Below are 14,507 nucleotides of genomic sequence, written 5' to 3' on the forward strand. Positions count from 1 at the left end.
GCTGGAAATCTCCCAGGAGCACAGTCAGCTCCACTGCCTCTGTGATTGTGTCATCTCCGGCTGTCTCCGAAAGCACCCGTTACGGTGGAGCATAGTGAGATGTATAAATGCTAAATAGGCTGCTGGAAAGAAGCTGAAAGCACAGCTGGCCCACACATGTGATTCTTTGTGTCCACTTTTTTGAGTCTCTCTCGTGTTACTGAAGCCCCTCCCCTTGACTCCTTCCAAGTTGAATATGGTGTGCCCCTCCTGCCAGCTTTGTGTGGGTGTGTCTTGTTGATGTCCAGGGCAATTCACTTTTCCCCAAAGTACTGCAACAGGACTTCACGCCTGAGCAGCTGCAGAATGCTGAGTGTAACCTGAGGAGCCTGCATCAGTACCTGCAGGCACTCTGGGTCTTGCCCTCTGGCCTCAGCCCTTTGGGGGTGGGGGTTGGGAACTTTGTCCTCCCTCCTCTCCTCACAGGGGTCTCACCACCATCCCCTGGCACCCAGGCAAGAACTTATAGTGTGACAGGCTGCTAGCTGCAGGGTCACATGGAAGTATCAGTTTATTTACTCTTGGACAGGAGGAAGGGCAAGCACAGGACCCCTTTTCTGCCTTTGAAACACATCTGCTCACTGGAGCTGCAAGCACAAAGCCTTCTGAGGCCTTTTTCCACTGTGCCCTCCTGGGAATGTGGGGAGAGGAAGTTGGCAAGCCAAAGCTGGTGTGCCCTTGCGGCCTCCTAGAAGACAAGCACTAAATCCCTCCCCGACATGGATAATTCATGTCCCCTAAACAGGGCCGGGAACTAGGAGCTCCCCTGTATACTCTGACACTCACCCAGCATGCCTGCAACACTTTGGAGAAGTGAGGCTTCTTCTAGGGTACAGGTGGCAAACACAAGTCCCGCGGGATTCGTCCGGCACCTTGTTTCTACCCAGTGGCAGCACTGAGCTCTTAAGGAGTAGTTACATTTTTACAGTCCTAAAATTATACTGGGCCCTTTGAAGGCAATCATGAGGCTGATGTGGCCCCCAGTGAAGATGAGTTTGACACCCCTGGTTTAGGGGATGGGAGGAAATGGGGTTGCCTCGGTGATCCTTGCACAGCCCAATAAACTTGACATTTCCCTGCATTTCTGTAGAACACACAGGGTTGCTAGAATTTTAGTGAACAAAAAAGAAACATTACCAGAAACCAGGGCAGAGAATGGGACTCCAAGGCTTCAATTGTTTTCTTAATCTACAAACAATGACTTAATCTTGTTTATGCCACTTTAAGGACAAATGTAGAACAGAAGGAAGTTTCTGAACAATTGTGTAATCCCTTCTAAGCAAGTCCTCAGACACTGTTTCCTTGAATCATGCAAATGAGGTAGAAGACATTGCTGCCATTTCCAAAGTGACCGAGGCTTAAAAGGGCCAAGGGCACAGGCCGCAGAGGGGCAGGGTTTAGATTAAATTTGTCTTCTGGTGGTTTCTTCCTACACTGCCTCCTGCCTCTCAGGAAAGGTGGCTTGGGGATAGCAGGGAGGTTTTTTGCCTAACGACGAAGCAGAATGTTGGAACCAGCATCCTTACCGTCAAGTTCCTGGCCTGGGAAATGAGTCTGTTGTGTTGACTCTTTTAATATCTGGCCTGAGCTGCTCTGAGTACAGTATCTTTGAACCCATGTGTTGAACAGGGTGCCCAGACATTAGGGTCCTTCATGACCCTGCCCAGCCCAGGTGTCTGGAAGTGAGGGATGAGGGTCTCAGGAGGGGGTGTGCCTTCCCGTCCCTCATTAGCTAGTGCGTGTATGGGCCCTGTTTTTGGTGCTGTGTCAGTGTTATGCGTCACATAGAGCAGAAAGCTGCTGGCTACTTACTGCCAATAACTTTGACTCCAGGCTCTAAAAATAGTCCAGAGAAAGGGCAATCTCAAGCCCACATGCTCGCCCCCGTGGGTGCAATCTGTCCAGAGACGCTGCCTGGTCACTCTTCTGGAGTGTGCTTCTTTCTCCTTTAGCATGGCCTCCCCGACCACAGACTCAGCCTCTACCACTAGGGGAGATCAGGATGCTCACCCAAGCCAACCTTTCCACCAAGGCCCCTTTGTCTCATTCCCCCCGAAGGTGCCATGCTTTGAAAGACAGCGCCTGCCAAGAAAGCTGCACTAGGTCCTAACTGATATATTTTGCTGTTAGTTTTATTTATTTTTAAGAATCAATCAAAGGCTTGGCCTGCCCATTTAGAGATTTGATCTAAATGGTAAGCGGCGTGACATGATGCTTGTATAAGGGGGTGAGGCTTTGTGGGTACCTGTGGAGTGTTTAGTTTTTGTGCATGTTGTAAAATATACGCAACATAAGATTTACCATTGTAATGATTTTGACGTGTACAGTTCAGGGACGTCAGTGCCTTCACGCTGTTGCATAACCATCACTACTATTTCCAGAACTTTTCTTAACACCCCCAACTGCTACTCTGTACCCATTCAACAAATCCCCATTCCTCCCAGCCCCTGGCAACCACTGTTCTACTTTCTGTCTCCAGGTATTCTAGGTACCTCATACAGAAGGAGTCAGTTCTTGTCCTTAGTGACTGGTCTCTTTCACTTTGCACCACATCTCAAGGTTCATCCTTGTTGCAGCATGTGTCAGTACTCTGTTCCTTTTTAAGGCTGGACATATTCCACTGTGTATGTCCACACCACATTTAGTCTGCCCACTTGCAAAAGGCAGTTAGGTAGTCATGACAGGAGCAGGAATGATGGGCCGGGGCAGAGGGTCACCAGGGCCGAGAACACTGGGTGCCTAGCGACGGGCACAACTACAGGCCCTTGCACAGCCACTCCATTGAGCATTAGCTTTTGGAGATGACATCTGGGCCTTAAGCTGCACTTCAGCTCCAGGCCCAGAAAAGCAGCAAAACCAGACAGAGCAGAATACGATGCCATGGCTGACACAAGGACCAGCTGCAATGACTAACGATGCCTCCTCTGGTGCCAACCAATCAGTGGAGACTAAATTTTATTGGGATCCTCCCCTGAGACCTCAGGTAAAAGCCCACAAGATGGAGGACCCATCTCTGTCTGTCTCTCTCTGTCTCTCCTAATCCAAGGGCCCTTCTTTTGCCTCTGTAGCTTGTTTCCTAAGCCCATTTCTTTATAGCTCACTTCTACCTCTGTGACTTTCTAAATAAACTTTCTCTTCTAATTTGAGTCTTGGCTCTGAATTCTTCTCTTAGCCAGAGCTCAGGAACTGAGGTTGCTGAACTGAGGCTAACACCTGGTGCCATTTTTTCCACCCCTAACACAACTCATTCGTCAATGGACCCTTGGGTTGTTTCCACCTTCTGACTATTGTGAATCATGTGTGGAGTTTTAAGTTCCTGAACACAGTGCCTGTGTGAGCACTGAGGACAGAGACCCCAGAGTGGGAACTGGGATCTCTCCCAACTTAGCATTTAGGGATGAAGCAGAGTCTCTGAGGGAAGCTGTGATTGTCTCCCTCCCCCATGTGCACCCCGGCTGCTCTGAGCTCCTCCTGCTGGGCTTTACTTCTTAACTAAAGTGGCTAAAAAAATTCTGTGTTTTTGCCACAGTATATTTTATGAAGCTATTTTTATAAGTATAGCTTTATGACCTTCACCAGAATCTTGTGTCCGGGTACCTGGACCCTGCCAGGGGCCTCGTCCAGTTACCCAAGGCACGCAAGGGCTTCACACAAGGACTTCCTGGATAGGACAGCCCGTCCTCCACCTGCAGGCCAGTCAGGTCTCCTAAGGTGACTGCCCTTTCAGGGGTGGGAAGTCCAGAGATGAACTGGATGTATGATGGAGGAAAAGGGCCAGCAGCCTGTTGACACTGAGCTTCCCTACTCTAGAGGGGCCCTTGCAGGGATTCTGTGTCCCATCTTGCCATGTGCAATTTGAGAGGCTGTGCTGATCATTGGTCCCCACTGATGAATAGCCTCTTGACTTCACCAAGGCCACGCACCACTCGACAGACCAATGTGAGCTGGAGGCGGGTGCCCAGCCTGGACCCCACAAACCACAGCCTGCCCAGCCCTATGCTGAGGACTTTCTTTTGGGGCTTGGGAGATGAATAACTTGATCTGGGCTGGAATAGAGGGCGGAGCTGGCAGAGTCGGATGAGAGCCCCCCTATCATTAGTCTACTGTGTATTCATCCAGAAATCAAGGTGAGAGCCAAACCGAGGGCTGGATGGACAAAGCATTGCTATTAAGCTCTGTACCTTTTTGCATCCATTTCCTCAGCTCACCCCTCAGAAGTGCCACTGAGGAAAGACGGATGAGAAGGAGGTGGACCAAATGGGCTTCATTACAAGCAAACAATGTTGAATCGGCAATAGATTCCTTGTTGCATAGTCCAATTATTTATGTTTATGGCATTTTATTGTTGGTTTTCTTCTCTTTCTACAGAAGTGCTAGAAAATCACGGTGGAAATTTTACAAAATTCAGATAAAAAAGAAACGAAAATAAAAAGCACCCAAGTCTCTTTACAAGAGATAAGCACAGTCATTCTTTATGTATATCTGTCTGTACATTTAAAATGTTTGTAACAGCTTTTTAAAAAAATATTTTATTTATTTACTTTTGGAGAGGGGGAAGGGAGAGAGAAAGGGGGCAAAACATGGGTGTAAGAGAGGAGCATGGATTGGCTGCTTCTTGTGCATGCCCCCACTGGGGACCAAACTCGCAACCCAGGCATGTCCCCTGACCAGGAATCAAACCAGAAACCTTTCGCGTTGCCAGATGATGCTCAACCAACAGAGCCACCCGAATCAGGGCAATGTAACAGATTTATTAAGGCATAATATACAAACAATACAATTTTCACATTTTAGCAGTACGTTTTGGTAAGTCTTAGCTACTGGATATAATTGTGTAACCACATTCACACTCAAGATATTTCCAGCATCCCCCCACCAAAAAACATCTCCTGTGCCACTTCGTAGTCAACACTCGTCCTCCACTCCCGGTCCCGGATAACCCATCAGATTTTGGAACGTCACGTACGCAGAGCCACACGGCGTGTAGCCTGCAGCCTGTCTTCTCTCACCCAGTTTGCGCTTGTGAGACCGGTCCACGTCCTCACGTGTGGTCAGCAGTCTGCGTCTTTGTGCTGCTGAGCAGAGCCACGTCGTGTGCTCGCATGCTCACATGCTCGCATGCTGCATTTTGTTTGTCTGCTCCTTTGCTGATTGACATTTGGGTTGTTACTAGTTTTTATAAGTTTATGAACGATAAATAATGCTGCTATGAACATTCAGGAGTGGGTTTACTGACTGTGTGGTAGTGTAGAGCTTAACTGTAAGAAACTTCTGAAGTGCTGTCCAAAGTTGTACTGTTTCGTGTTCCCGCTGGGCGTGTGTGCGAGTGCCGGCTGTTCTTGCCCACATTCAGCAGTACCGTCTGCTACAAAGTCTCCTGCTGACTAGTGAGTTGTGCATATTCTCATATGCTAATTGGCCATTCTGTATCTTTTGTTGTAAAGTACTTCGAAGTCTATCTTTTAAAATTACGATTATATTCTAGACACTTTAGTACAAAAATTTGCCCTAAATCTAAGAGGAATTTATCACTAGTGATCAGTTGAAATGATTTTTAAACCCATTAAGGATGGGTTTAAAGTAAGATAACTGGATAGAGTGTGACAAACCTGGGAGGATGCTTTAACAGGTGGTTAGGGGCGGCCCTCTGAGGGGGTGACAGTTGCGTACAGGTGTGAATGAAGTCAAAGAGGGGCTGGGAATTGCTGAGCAAAGAGCAACCCAGAGAGAATATCATGTGCAGAGGCCCTAAGACCGGAGGAGGATCAATGAAAAGGGAACTAATGCCTATTAATACAGTACTGAGTTTCAGTAGTTATCTTTCTGGTCAACGCAGAACATTTACTGAGTTCCTGTCATAAGCCAGGCACAGCCCCAAGAGCTTTGTTAGTTACTCCTCATGGCAGATCACAGCTCCACGCAGGGGCTACAATCATTTCCCTCACCTCAGTGGACTCAGACTCCAGACTCTATCTGGTACATGGGAGGCACTCAATAAATGTCTGTTAAATGAATGAAATAATGAAATGAGCAGGTATTTATTGCTATACCCATATTATAGATATAAAACCAAGACTCAAAGAAGTTATGTAACTTATTGAAGTTCATATAACGAGGAGGTGCTGAAGCTTAGATTCAAATCTTTGTTCCTCTGGCAACGAAGCCAGGTTGCTCCCTTTCCCTCAAGCTGCTATGGTTTTCCTTCCTGTATTTGGGAGACTGGGGTTCAGAATAAAAGAAGGAGGCTTGATGGAGGTCCCCTTTAATCCTAAAAATATAACCAGTCGACCACAGGCTCCAGACTGCTGTCTTGGCCACATGACCACATTTCCCTCCCATTCAGTGGCTTCCAAAGATCTGAGATGGAAGGAATACCAGAAGTTTAAATAAAAGGTGTAAATTTAGTTTGATCCAACACTGCACCAAACCTCCAAGGCAGCCACAGGCTGAAAGGGATCCTTTCGATTCCCCTGCATGTGGTCATTGATGGGGCTGAAGCTGCCGGGCTGGACTGGCTGTGGTGTCTGCCTGGAGTCGTGTTCTCTCGCTGGCTGCAACGCCCAGGCCTTTGAATGCTGTCACCAACAAATGTTGCTGTTGTCATGTGCGAGCAAACAAATTAATGTGTGTGGAAAAACCCAAGCATAGTGATTTGGGCAAATTAGCCTGTCACATAGCCAGTGGTGGTGTTAAATCACTCTGTGTTTGGGGAGTAATCATCTCACACCCTGCTCTGTCTCCCTCTCTGCAGGGAGTTAGGACAGCCAGAGCCAAGCTGTTTTGGTGACCGAGCGACCTACATTCATGTGTAGTACCCGCTCCCAAGGAACAGCGTTTTGCATAGTGTGTCTTGTCCGTTCAGAGTGCTGCCCAGTGGTCCTTTGAAGCCACCTCTGATGATCATAATCACTCCCCTTTGTTCTCACCTATGGAAGATGAGTCTTTACCTATGCTATAAATTATGGGAAATACTGCAAAAGAACTTTGCATTTATTTTTAACTTTCTGTTGCATTAGTAGTCTTCCCCCTTTTGCATCTTCCTTCTGAACGAAAAGTTTCCAGGCAAAACAGCCATCCTCCCTGCACAAAGATCAACAGTCAGCTGTGCTGTCACTGACATGTCTGCAGTATTCCCGTTGCACAGAGGGAACACTGAGTTCTGCAGAAGTCAAGGCATTTCCTTGACATTGTCAAAATTCATAAGTGGTGAAATCAAGACAAAATTTCAGGCTTTGTGGGTTGCAGGCCAGTGTTCTTGACACTAAACGAAATTACCTAGTTGGTTAGGTCCCCACTTTTAAGTGTGACAAGTTAGACAACACTTAATTCTGGCATATGTACACTCCATAAACTCAGTTTCTGCTGAGTCTAGGAACATGGGGGCAGTGAGCGGAGACAGAAAAGAGAAGAATCATCACGTGGAATAGTGCTTTCTTGATGGAGTATCAAGGTTGGCCACATAAGCAGTGGAACAGACTGAGGGTGTCAGAAAAGGGTTCCCATAAAAACTGGAGATAAGTCTTGAAGACTGAGCTAGTGACAACCAGGTAAAGAGGAGGGTAGTGATGCACTCAGACCTTCATCTGGTAAAGCTCACACTGGCAGCGGGTAGAGAATGACTTGGAGGGAGATAGAACTGGAGACCAGTGAGGCAGGAATGAGTTATGTGTGGGAGTCCAGGTGAGAAATCCCGGGATTGGCTAAGGCTGTAGAGATGAATGAGGTGACAAGGTCAAGAGATGTTTGAGAGATCCACTCAATATTACTTGGTAACTGGTAGTTTGTGGGAGGATGGGTCATCATCTAGGGTAGTTGTAGTTGCCATTGACAGAAATCTAACTCAAGCCAGCTTAAACTAAGGGGTATATTGGTTCATAGAATAGTAAGTGCAAAGAATTGGTTGATCCAGTGGCTCAACAATGTTGTCAAGGACCCAGGTAGAATCTGTTCCTCTGCTTTGCCACCTCTTGTGCAATGTGAACTTCACCCTGAGGCTGGCTTTCTATGGTGCAGAGGGCAGCTATCAGCAGTCAGAGCCATAGCTGTCTTGTTTACATTGAGAGAGTGAGAGAAAGCAAAGGGGATATCTCTTCCCAAGACTTTCTCCTAAGAGAACAAAGTAACTTCACAGAAGGCGTCAGCAAACTCATTGGTTCAAATTGAGTCAGGCATCCATTTCCAAACCAAACTGTTGCTAGGGCAATGTTATGTTCTGAATCCCATGACTTTCCAATGGGGTTCTGGAAATGGTAAAGGGACTGAGATTTCAATGGTCGATTTAGACTGATCAAGACCCATCCTTGGAACTAGAGTCCATCTCCGATCAAACTAATCTGGGGGAGGAGGTGAAGACTGTTGGAAAGTTGTGCCCATTAGAATGTTTTCAGCTGCAAGAAACAGAGAATTCCGAATCAAACTGGTTTAAACACAACAAAAGTCGTGTGAGATAATTCACGTAACTTTCCACTTGGCATCTTCACTGTACGTTTATCACTATCACCTCCAGGCACCTGTCCTCCAGGATGCCAGACAGTTGGGGTTGGCAGGTGCCAAGACAATGTCCAAAATAGGAAGAACATGGCCTCTGCCGGTTCTATATATTGTAGAAACAAGAGAATCTTTCCTAGAAGTTTCCACCACACCTTCCCTTTCGTAACCTTGGCAAGAATTGTGTCACATGCCCACAACCCAACTAGTAGTGATTAACTTAGACTTATTGCACCCTCCCCTGGGGCTGAGAGAGCACCTAATTCCCTGAAGCACACAGCCTTTCAGGGGTAGGTAGGTACATGGAACAGCAACAGAGTTCCGTGGGGAAGGGAGGGCAAACAGGTGCTGGGTGGGAGGCCACCAGTGGCCGCTGCAGAAGTTAACCAGGAGGAACCTCGAGGAACTTCCAATGGGGCTGACTGCGTGGTTGTGGCACTGGTAACTGAGAGAGAGGATTCAAGAGGGAAAAGGTGAGCTCATTTTTGACTTTGTAAATGTGAGATGCCAGCCAAGCAGGAAGCCCAGAAGGTAGCTGCATGTAAGGGTTGAGCACCCTTTCTTCTCAAAGCCCCCCATTCTCCTGGCTCCCGAGATGCCAGTGCTCTGTTTTATCCCCTACCTCCCTGGCATTCCTTCTCAGACCCCTCTGTGAGGGGGTTCTGCTGCCAACCTTCCCTGGAATATTGAGATTCCTTAGGGTTCTATTCTAGGTCCTCTGCTTCTTAAAAGAATTATTAGTATATTTCTTCTCCTATGACTTAAATTGTCCAAATCAGTGACTTCAGCCAACCTTCATTTCTCATCTGAGTTCCAGGCCTTCTATCTAACCACACTCTGGGCATCTCATTTTGAACTTTAGTCTCTCCCCACCCCCGTAATCTCTATAGGATTCTCTCCATTATTTGAGCACTTGGAAGGTAAACAGTGTGTTACAGAACACAACAAGGGGGGCCTGGGACGATATACTATTATTGAAAGAAGGCCCCGGGTCCGTTATGTCCGCAGCCAGAGGAAAGATGTCTCTCAATGCCAGAGATTCGTGAAAAGGAAAGGAAACGTTTATTTAATGCTATACTAACATAAAGTAGTCACCTAATGTCTTTATCAAAAATCCCAAAGTCCCTTAAAACACCCACAAACAGACACAGTCCTTCCTTCCTTCCCCCTTTGCCCAGTCCAGAGTACCATATCTCAGGAAAGGAAATAGAAGTCCATGGCTTAGACAGTCCTCTGGTTCTTCCCAGTTAGTACTCCCTCTCGACTGGGAGACCTCCCTGAGTTCCCGGCACCCTCGGCTGAGTCACCGGGATCTCTGCTAAAACCAGGTGGTGGTCCCCCCTTTTAAAGCTATGGGGGTCCCCACTCTGCCAGGCTGCGTGGTTCTCTTCTCCAGGGCTGCAGGAGTCTCCACTCCGTCAAGTCCGCATGGTTCTCCTTCCAGGGCTGCGCATGGTTCACCTCCTCAGGGCTGTGCATGGCTCTCCTCCTCAGGGCTGTGCATGGCTCTCCTCCCTAAAGCAGCATGCTTCTCCTTCAGGGCTGCTGCGTGGTTCTCCTCCTCAATGGCCGCCAAGTCTGGGTTTTTAATCCCCGAGGCCATTCTTCCTCTGCAGCCTCATTTCCGACTTCTCCCACACTCGGCTTCACATGCCAGAACTCGTATCCTTCCAGCTTTACTGGGCTGCCATCATGAGTCTGGGCAGGCGTGGCCCCATGTCCTGGAGCCAATCCTCTCTGAGCTCCCACGCAGGTGCTGTAACTCAGGGGACCCGCCCCCCCAGTTACATCTAGGTGGGGAAGTTACTTCTGGGTGGGGAAGTTACTTCTGTTCCCCTGTCTTAGAGCTGATCACAGCTACTTAACATATCTATGCAACCAGCCAAAGGCTATAGATATGTTAAACGACCAACCCAGAGGTTAGCTGCAAGGCTGTTGCTATGCAAAACAGCTCTCAATGGCCCTGCTCCATTTGTCCCTTCCCCCAACCCACACCCTGGGGTGGGGGATGGAGACATCTTAAAATCTCCTGGACACCTTAAGTTCTGGACCCCATTTCAAATGCCTATTTTGGGTCCCCCCTCTTGGCTGCACCCTGTAACAAGTGCACCAGGTATTTTAGGCAAAGAGGTTGGGAAACAGATTGTTACCTGTGTGCCTTGGTTGCTTTTAGCTGTGTTTGACAGGACACTATAAGAAATAGATGAGCTTGGAAAAGAACTGTTTTGTAAGCAGGGAAGAAAGGGAAAAGAGAGAATCAGAGGTTCTAGGACCAACTGGGTGGAAAGATGCAACTGTTGTTCATCTTCAATAAAGGAGAGAAATGAGAAATGCTTGGGTAACAAGGCTGATTAAATCCCATATTAAAACAGTTTTGGAACTGTACTTGAACAACAATTAAAAAAAAAACAGTTTTGGGACAGTCACTACATCAAAGGCATGAGCAGTGGCTCCCAGTAAGTTCTTTTTTTTTAAAGGTTTTATTTATTTATTTTTAGAGAGAGGGGAAGGGAAGAAGAGAGAGAGAGAGAAACATCAATGTGTGGTTGCCTCGCACACATCCCTGGCCTCCAACCCAGGCCTGTGCCCTGACTGGGATTTGAACCACGGCCCTTTGGTTCACAGGCCTGCATTTAATCCACTGAACTACACCAGCCAGGCCCCAGTGAGTTTTTTTGTTGAATAAAATGGTTCAGGGAAAATAGGCTAAGGGCATGCTCTCCAATGCAGGTTAAGTTCAAGTTACCCTAGCAATTATTCCTAGAGAGGGACATGTCTTGGAAGAATTATAGCTGTGGTGATTGGCACATGGAACTGACTAGAATCAGATCAGTAAAACACTTTCCAGGTTTTAAAGAGAGTTGTATAGCTAAGATATACCAGCTTGGGTTAAAAGATAATGACTGGGCTCCCAAATTTCTGTGGACAGAAAGGAAGCTGAAAAGCCATTCAGCCCCCAAGGAGTGCATATTTTCCAGATGTGGCCAGATGGATAATGGAAAAGAAAGGAACTTCCAGAGAGTTAAAGCCAAGAGTTATGAAGAACAGTAACAGGGAGCTACTCTCAGGGGGCTCAACCAGAACTTAATCAAGAAATGTTTCCTACACCCAACAGGATTTTGGATTTGTAAGGACCAGTGATGAATGAGAGTGTTTTATGGATAAGAGTGTTTATTTCAGTGTTTATTCTCTCCTGGTTCAACCATTTCATATTAGGTGTAGATTTGGTAGGCAGTAGATGACATTTGTTTCCTTTTCAGTTCATAACTCTCTGCATCAAGAGAAGCCATATCTTGATACAATACAGGTGCTATCATGAGAAATTAAACTTTGACCCTGACATCATGATTGGTTGAGACTTTTTGGGTATCACTTTCTGTAGGGAGAGTGAGTGTATTTTTCATGCAAAAAGGGGATAAGTGAATACTTACAGTCAAGGAAGTAGATTGATAAGAGTTATAATTTTTTCACCCTCCATCCCAAACAAACTATCTCAGTAAATGACAAACCATCAACCAAGTGTTGTAGCCAGAAACCTAGAAATCATCCTCAGATCCATCACCCTCATCTTTTACTTTGTGCAGCCAGTCCCCAGTTCCGTCAGTTCTATCTTGACCATAGCTCTGTACTCAACCTTTTCCTTTGCCACCCAGATCCGGGGCACTGCCATCCTCTTTTCCGTGGGCCACTGCAGCAGTCTTCTCATTATTCTCCCTGCCTCTAGTGTTGCTGAACCTCAATCCAGGCTCCACGCTGCTAACAGAGTCGCTTTTTAAAGCGATTATGATCATGTCATGTTTCTACTAAAACTCTTCTTAGGTTTTCCACTGCTCTTAGGGAAAAGTTCAAACTCCCTCTGAGGCCTCCAAGGCCCTCTACTGTTTAACCTTGACCACATCTCTGGTTTCACCTCTTAATAATCTGTTTCTGGCTTGTCCCCTTTGCCTTACCGGTTTTTATCCTTCAGGTCACAGGTGAAGGTCATTTCCTTGAAGAGATTCTCTACTCCCATAATGCAATTTCTTGTACATCCTCTATTACTGTACTTATCCAAATTGGCTGTAATTATTTGTTGAAGTCTGACTTCCCTTCAGATTGTAAGCGAAGGCTAGGACCATGTCTTTTTTAAGTGCTAGATCCCTATCACCTGGCACAGAGCATGGACGCAGTAAGCATTAAAACTTAGTTTTTGAAAATTTTCATGTTACAGGATCTGTAAGTGGTAGTTGGCAGCAAGTATATACATGAGGTAACATGAGGAGAGGTAATATCATGATTAAGATGAGAGATGAAGAGAAGGGTAAGGGGGGGGGGATGATTAACGAGTGGCCAGAGAAGTAGGAGGAATGTCAGAGGAGAATGCAATCACCAGCCAAAGGAGAGAGAGCATCAGGAAATTGGAGGTATCCAAGAGAGTCAACCACAGCAACAGGACAGAATGTGGACTGAAAAGTGCCACTGGATTTGTTTACAGAGCAAGAAAGCTAATGTTTGAGTACATCCTTTGTCAAACTAATATACTTAAGGAAGTATTTTGTGCCCTGGCTAGTGTGGCTCAGTGGATTGAGTGCTGGCCTACGAACCAAAGGGTCGCTGGTTTGATTCCCAGTGCCCTGGGTTGTAGCCCAGTCCCCAGTGGGGAGCATGTGAGAGGCAACCACACATTGATGTTTCTCTCCCTCTCTTTCTCCCTCCCTCCCCCGTCTCTGAAAATAAACAAATAAAATCTTTTAAAAAATTAAAAAGAAAGAATGAATTTTCCCCTCTCTTCTTCATTAGTTCCTCTATCCATTGGTACAGCAAAGATTCATTGTTCAATGAATCTACTCCAGGTCAGGTACTGTGTTAAGCTCCAGGGAGACATGAGAAGGACAACAAGGTCCACTTGGGCCCTGGGGCTCACCACCCTCGCCTGTAAGAGAAAGTTACAAAGCACTGACTTGTGCCCCAGTAAAGCCAGGGCTTGACATTTCACTGGAGTTCGTACTGATCGCCTCTCCGAACACATTCAAAGATACAAAAGTCAATGCGCAAGTCCAGAGGTCAGCAAACTTTACTACCTTGCTCTGAGCTGGCAAGAGGCAAAAGGGAAAGTACTCGTGGCACACTATTGCATTATTTCTGCCTGTTCATAAGTCAGTCACTATGAGAACTAGTTTTTTTCCAAGAATACTAGTTTCATCTGCTCAAAGGCAGAAAACAGAGAGCAATTCAGTGAGAAGAACATCTCAAAAAACTCTCTGAATAGTATTTTCTCTGCATAGATTCCTTTAATATTCAACAATACATTGTATTACTGACTGAACACCTCATTTTATATAATGGACATTGTTTTGCAAAAATAAGAGTTTAAATCAAATGTCTTTAAGGTACATTATGAGAAACCCAGGCCATGAACAAACTTTTAAATAAAACTAGGCATTCTTTGAAATGTGAATAATCATTATTAATTTATAATTAGGATTTTTGAAATACATATATTTAACACATATGATTGGGTGTATAAGTGATGCAAATATCTGCCTACAACTTCCATCAGACCTTAGCTTTTGGGGTCTGGCCCGATAAATTGGAACATAAGTAGAAAAATAAGCTCCAAAGAGCTTCTGTTTGAGAGAAATGTCTTCAGGGGACTTGGATCTCAAGCCTGGACTTTCCCAATGCTTCAATCTAAGGTCCCTGAGGACCTGGGATAGACCAGGCAAGGATGGGGGCAGAGTGAATCCCCCACCACTGGGGAGGGTGGGAATAACAAGTTATATTTTCTTAATGTTTACAAGCAGTCAGGCTCTTCCTCCAACTCTTGACGTGTATCAGCTCAGTTAATCATCCCAATAACTCATGAAATAGTTACTGTGACTACCCATTTCCCAGATGAGAAACTGAGTCTGGGACGTTAACAGCAATTTGCCTGATGCCATACACTTAGAAAGTGGTGGATCTGGTACTTAGCTGGCAGCCATTACATGTGTCAGTAATAG

This window comes from Phyllostomus discolor, chromosome 5 (assembly GCF_004126475.2).
Source record: "Phyllostomus discolor isolate MPI-MPIP mPhyDis1 chromosome 5, mPhyDis1.pri.v3, whole genome shotgun sequence".
Lineage (NCBI taxonomy): Eukaryota > Metazoa > Chordata > Mammalia > Chiroptera > Phyllostomidae > Phyllostomus > Phyllostomus discolor.